Source organism: Magnolia sinica, chromosome 12, assembly GCF_029962835.1.
Source record: "Magnolia sinica isolate HGM2019 chromosome 12, MsV1, whole genome shotgun sequence".
Lineage (NCBI taxonomy): Eukaryota > Viridiplantae > Streptophyta > Magnoliopsida > Magnoliales > Magnoliaceae > Magnolia > Magnolia sinica.
The window spans coordinates 51,821,383-51,828,659 of NC_080584.1; the positions used below are offsets into that span (position 1 = coordinate 51,821,383).

General features: G+C 37.9%; 1 pseudogene; it reads left to right on the forward strand.

Moving 5' to 3' along the window:
- The window catches only part of LOC131221366 (cellulose synthase-like protein H1), a 74,217-nt pseudogene extending 69,280 nt beyond the window's left edge, over positions 1-4,937 (forward strand).
- The last annotated feature ends 2,340 nt before the right edge of the window (positions 4,938-7,277 follow it).

Sequence of the window (7,277 nt, forward strand, 5' to 3'; positions counted from 1 at the left end):
GCGGATTTTTTAGTCTGTTTTCACAGAGGTGTGAAAGGGGTGTTGCGTAAACTATAAATAGGTGTCTCTAGAGCTTTTCTAGGGTATGAGAAATAATTCTAAGGTATGGGCAAATGGTTTTCTCTGTACTTCCAAGGGAGATGTTAGTATATTACCTTCTAATCTTCGTTTTTCTTCATAGTGGAAGTTTACATTTGTAGTTTTTTACCCTTGTTGGGGTTTTTCCATGTATATCTTGTCTTGTGGTTTATTTTGAATGCTTTGATTCTTCTTCTAGTTTATATTTCTTCCTGTTTATCATTTATGGGTGAGACCGGAGATTTGATCTCGATTCACTGCGTTGTTGGCATGCTGTGCAACACTAATTTTCTTTCTTCATTGTTGAATAGACAAGGGTCTCAGGAGTGATGACGAATGCTTCATTCATGTTGAATGTGGATTGCGACATGTTTGTGAACAATCCATAGGTTGCCCTTCATGCAATGTGTTTCTTTCTGGGCAATGGTTAAGAAATAGAAAGTGGGTTTGTGCAATTTCCGCTAGTGTTCTACGACGGTCTCAAAGATGACCCATTTGGAAATCAAATAGTTGTCCTACAAGAAGTTAGTTTGCAACTGGCACTAAACCTTACAGTCTCTACCATGGTTCAAACACTAGAAAATTGACTCGACTCATGTCTACCTGGTTCAATCCAATGCTCCATTTCTTTTTATGAAAAAGAAATGTTCTCAGGATAAGTTCATATTCATTGTTGAATTTCTCAATGGACTCAGTTTGAAATCTTGTCAAATTGAGTTGACTTGGATAAGTTTTATACATGGATGGATGGGTGTCCACACCTTTGTAGGGAGGTGAGCAATGTTTTCAGGGCTTTTGAATGATATATGTGGCACCCAATTATTAATTCAAACACTTCATTCAAATTAGATGATCATGACCATTTGAATGGGGCTATTGTGTTACAACCGTCCATTTTTTATGACACATGGATTGCATGGTTAGAATAATATATATTCAAATTTAAGTCGCAGGGTATACCCTATATTTATTTATTTATCTATCTATCTTTATACAGTATGCAAAGCATGGGTTAGCAGGAATTCAAGGGCCCTGCTACGGAGTACAGGATGCTTCCACAGAAGAAAAGTTATATATGGGCAGCTGCCGGATTGTAAAGGGACTAAACTCTCCATTTTCAATTCAATCAATGGTAAGAAGATGGAAAGGACTAAAAAATAAAAATTTAAAAAAATAAAATAAAATAAATAAATAATCCCTACCATAGATTGGATTCTGTCTTAATTAAATCCAGCCTAGAGCACATATATACAATGCCCTATGTATGCCAGCTTCAACCACATGCTATATCCAAGCCGTCTATTATGTCAGCCCCAAAATGAATTCTGACCCAAGAATCAACATGGTCCTAGCTAGTACACTATTCAATTGGGTGAAAATGTAAAAAAAGAAAAGAAACAAAAAAGGGGGGTATATAGAAAATAAGGCCAATAGTGCACATTTAGATGAGCAACAGCCACCTAGATGCTGGGCCTCACCTGATTGACGCTTTTGATTTGGTAGAGTTGTACTAATGCTCTTCTTTTTTCTTTTTCTTTTTTTTTTTTTTTTTCCGCTCCTTGTTTAGTTAACTTACTTGAAAATGCATTAGATAAAGCATTTGGCAACTCAACGAAATTCTCAAAATCAGTTGCTACAATAATGTCCAGAAAAAATGAAGAATCATCCAGTCCGTCCGAGTCCAATCTTTCGGCAACTCTTCAGGCAGGCCAAGGAGGTTGCAGATTGTCAGTACGAGTTCAACACTTGCTGGGGTAAAGAGGCGAGAGAATTCACAACTTTTTGTTGAGTGCCCATACTATGAGATCACCCTTCTTTTTTTTTTCCCTGTTCCCGAGCTATAAATATGATTGTAGAAATGTCTAATTAGTGCGACTTTTGACTGAATTTTACCCCTAGCATGGCCCATCAAATGAGCACACATGATAATTTAGACAAGTAGGCCTTACCATTGATGATTGCCCAACCAAGGGATAAGATGTAGAGATAGCTAAACACTTGAAAACTAAACTAGACTCGATGTTCGGCTAGGGTTGGATTGAAGCAAAGATTCAGACAAGTCTTCACTTGTTTCAATTCAATATATAATCTCTTTTTTTTTTTTTTTTTTTGACTCCTCGAGAACTATATAAATATTTTTCACATCTGGTATATTTTGCAACTGTCAAAACATCTTTTTACAGCAATTTGCACCAAAGCATGATCCAAATGATTTCCAGAAAAAATCATTGTGAGTACATTGCATGTATTTTTCATTTGCTCAGAGAGCAAGAAACAGAAGGAAACAACTATATTACGGTTCAATATATAAAACCTTTAATTGGTTGGAAGTTATTCACTAGACTCACCCTAAATTATGGTCCAAAAAACTAGTGGAGCATAGACATTCTCTCTCAAAAAAAAATTTTCAACTAAAATTTCGTCTAGCTTGGATTGGCTAAATGATTTCTGTTCCGCCATTACAGTTTAAGAAGAGAAATACTGGACAGTCAAAAATTAAAATTTTCCAATAGTCCAGTCTTAAGAAAAAAAAAACCAGAAGATAAAGTTATGCAATTGCAGACAATAGATTAATTTTTTTAGTAAGCTTAAATAGAGTTAATACATGATACGTGTATAGTTTCTAAATGCCCGCATATCATGTGTCATGCTCTTCTAGACTATCCAATAACTCCCCATCACATAAACGTTAGCCAGGAATTTTTATTTATTTAATTTTTTTTTTTAACACACGCACACACCCCCGTAAACTCACGCCGTGGTGGGATTTCACCACCTATGGATACTCGAACCCTTGACCGGGTGTTGAAACTCCAGAGAGTCTACCACAGAAGCAAGAGTAAGGATCCTATCCCGGATTTCTTCACTGAGTCGAGTATCGGCCGAGTCATGCATATTTTTTAATATTAACTTGCGGTGAAGAACGGAATTGGACTCAACCGAGTCTGAGTCGACTCGGTCGAGTCGATAAGACTCGTGCGAGTCTACAGCAGGGAATACTCTTTTTCTCGTTTTGAACCCCCTTGAATCTTTGGTTGCAGGTGCGTTGGGTGTACGGATCTGCGACTGAGGACGTTCTCTCGGGGCAAAAGATCCAGTCTATGGGTTGGGGTTCAGTCTATTATATGCCGGAGCCACCAGCATTTCTTGGGTGGGCCCGCTACTCTGTCGCAGATGAAAAGGTGGGTCACGGGCCTTCTCCAAACCCTAGTTGGAGAACACAACTCCTTGCTGGCCACCCTCTCCAGCAGTCTCAGCTTCCGACTGTCCCTGGCGTACCTCAGCATCATCGGGTGGGCTCCACAGTCCATTCCAGAGTTGTGCTACGCTGCGCTGCCAGCCTTTTGTCTCCTCACCAACACGTCTTTCTTGCCTAAGGTAAGCAAGTAGGGAGAATAATCATGTACGTCCGAGCTGTCTAGGCCCACCACACATGTGAGTTCCATCTAACTTACACAGGGATGAACGTAATGAGGTCACAATAGAGTAAGAAAATAGAAATAATATTCATGAAAATTCGTAAATTAACCAATGAATGAAATTATAGATTTAAACTATGACTAAAACTTCCTATAAAATTCGTTAAGTTAATATAAATAATAAATTTAATTTTTATAATAAGTGTCCTCTTTGTCTTAACCACGTCATTCTTCTCATTATTCGAAGCACATGAACACAGCTCCTAAAGTCCAACAGATGAAAAGTTACAATCAAACCAAAACTTACTAAAAATAGTAAAAATAGAAATAAACATGGAATTCGGCCATCGATACGGCGTTGCGGGGTTGGGTGGCTAAAGTAGCTCGTCCTACCCCAAAATCATATATGGTATGTTGAATAACTCAATCCGGATTGCGAGATATGCCCGATTTAAGGTCCTGACAGTCCGGATCACTTGCGATTGAGCCTCTTCTTATCCATCTTGGCCATGAAACTGTCCGCAACCCGCTCTACATCACTAACCCATCCATTAGAAGCTCCCCAATGACATGCCTAGATTCCATAACCGAGGTGTGGCCCACCTGATTTCTCCAATCAGCCAGTTTGGACATCATTTCAATGTAACATTTTGATTCATGGCCCATTAAAACTATCCATTTCAGGATCATCTGATCAAATCAACATTTCGGGTTATAGCTAACTATTAAGGGTAGAATCAATCTCATCCTTACGTTGATTTGCATACAGGCATCAGATCCATGGATGATCATCACTGCTTCCATCTTGCCCAACCTCCACAATCTGATAGAGTATCTTCATTGCGGGCTATCCATCCGCGCATGGTGGAACAATCAGAGAATGTCGAGGATAACATCGGCAACTGTGTGTTTGTTCGGAATCTTGGATGTAATACTGAAGCTTCTTGGCTTATCAAAGACGATCTTCCAAATTACACGTAAAGATGATCTAAGTACTACCGATAGTGGGACTGATGTGGATGCTGGACGGTTCACCTTCGACTCTTCACCGATCTTCGCGCCAGCGATGGCTATTGTCTTAGTGCATATGACTGCATGCACTTGTGGTGGGGCTGATAGGGGTGTGGCTACCAGTCTTTGGTGGGCCACCAGGGCTGGGGGAGATGGTGTGTAGTACATGGGTGGTGCTGAGCTTCTTTCCCTTCGTGAAAGGGCTCTTTGGGAAAGGAAGTTATGGGATACCCTGGTCTACCGTATGCAAAGCTGCAGCATTGGCTTTCCTCTTCTTGAACTTCTGTTTTGGATTTAGATCCTTTTAGTTAATGACGTTCCTCTTCAATTTGTAAAACAAGTGACTCACCAGTGAAAAGTTATTCATGTGCCATCCACCTATTCATCTGTTGACCTGAATCTTATAATAGTGATGGGATGTTTTAAAAATCTAGCGTGTTTAATTAGAATAAAAAAAATAAATAAATAAATAAAAATTGACAATCTCTCAAAACTTTCAAATTCAAATGGTGCCTGACGTGATGGTTGTACCTGCCTGATTTGGTATATCTAACTTCCGCAGTCCAGAAAACCTTGTAGATAGGTTGGATGGCATACAAGCACCACGGTGGGCCCATGCAACCCTTGTAGCATAAGCTTGCCACAAGACTAGTAAACTGACCTTTATCGTATTTGTACTTGCTGACAGTTTTTTCAAGATCACATGGATGGATAGGCTAATATGGTGTTTGAATTGGTTCTTAAAGATAAGTTTGTATTGCCCATGTGATGAGACAATCAGAACCATTTATTATTATTATTATTATTATTATTATTATTATTTTCAGTTCTACCATTATAACGAGCTTTATTGAAATCACAGCCTTCAAATATGGTCCTGAACATTGATTTCTGGAATCAACGTGAGCCATTCGAAGTGTTTTTCACACTGTTCAATATTAATTTGTACATTGATTGTGAGAATGGTCCAAATGTGGGGTGCGCATATGGTAGCATGCAGAACATGAATGGTTCTTGTTGCACTCCAATTCAATTAAACTAGATCACTTGTGTGACCGATGTTCTAGATTTGGATACATATGTGTGAATAGGACACAGGGGCATGCCAGAGTCTACTAACTCAATGGTTAATTGAATTGTTCGTGTCCCCTTTACTGAGAAAGACAAATTGGAGACCGGGATTGAAAATTCAGTCTTCTCAGCCACCAATATTATGCTCCGCTCAATAGTGAAAGGAAATGATCCTAATCCTTCGGAGTGAGTTCCTTTTGCTTCATCACCATAGATGTGAGTCTATGACCTTGAGGACTTTTTTTTTTTTTTTTTTTTAAACCAACACTTTCAAGTTCAAAACACTTCTCAAATGAACAAAGATATACATGCAAATTAACTAAGGAAAAATATTGCCGATTTCATTAGATATGGTAAAATTATGTTTATTACAATCGAAAAACTTGTGAGACAACCAAATGAATATAAAAATTAAGATGGTAAATCTTAATATGCTTGTTGGAATAGACGAATCGAGACGGGTGTGATAAGCCAAATTGAAACTTAAAAAATCATGATCTACAGCTTGAGGTTGGAGAAATACCATCTCCACCCCTATAGTAGTGTAGTGGGAGCTACTAGGCAGTAGGCAGTGTTCGAATTATCTATGATACTATCGTAATATCTCCGATATTATCTTTATCTCCAGCTCAGCGATACCGATAACACTGGTAGTATTAGAAATTTCAAGTGTTCGCAATATATCACTAAGTATCACTAACGTATCAATATCGTTGTTGTAAGCACTAATATTTTCAACTATGTAAATTCTAGGTCTTACTTGTATTGCCAATGCATTAATATTGCCAATGTATCGCAAAATTTTTCAATTATGTAAAATCTAGGTAATGCTTGTATCATAAGTGTATCGATGATATTTCAATAATATCGCTAACATATTGATATCATCAAAATTTTGTTTATTAGAAAAAAATATATATTTCAATTTTTTTTTCATGGGCACATAGTTGTATGTAGTGTTCAATTTGTCACTGATAATATTGATAATATTTCAATATTATCGATATCGCAACATGCGCAATATTGAGACTATGATCTTTCGTTTCCTTTCCAATTGTTGATGATTTCTTGGTAAAATATCATGTGTTGTTGATATTATACAATATCGATGAATGTTTAGATGGAATGTTAGATGGTTAAATAGGCCAGATGGGATGGTTGGACTAATTTGTGTTGAGGGTCGAATATTGCATATTAGACCACAGATATTACCTGCTTTTATGAACATGACACCGTTTAATGCCTTATTTTAATCGTGTTTGTGTTATAAGGTGAATTTAGGAGCTTGGATTGAAAAATGGTACTAAAAGCATGGATTTAATGCTCAAAAATCACCAAGGCAAGAGACGGATACCAGGGGACTGAGATTGATGAATTTACACGGCCAAGATCCGAGAAAATCAGGTCACTCATGTTAAACAGGCCCAAAAATCATCCAGAATGTGAAATCATAGGGTTCCCACCATCTGTTCAGCTTGAAACTTTATATCTGGCTTGAGGACTATAAATTAATTGTACACGTCAATTTTCAGCCATTGAATCCCTCTAAAAGTGGCCCAACAAACATATCAGACCCTAAAATCCTGATTTGGGACCCACCTGATGTATGAATATGCTTTAAGTTTGGTTTCAACACTTAAAATGAGATAGAGAAGCAGATGGATGGTGCGGATTTATCATAAACATCACCATGGGGCC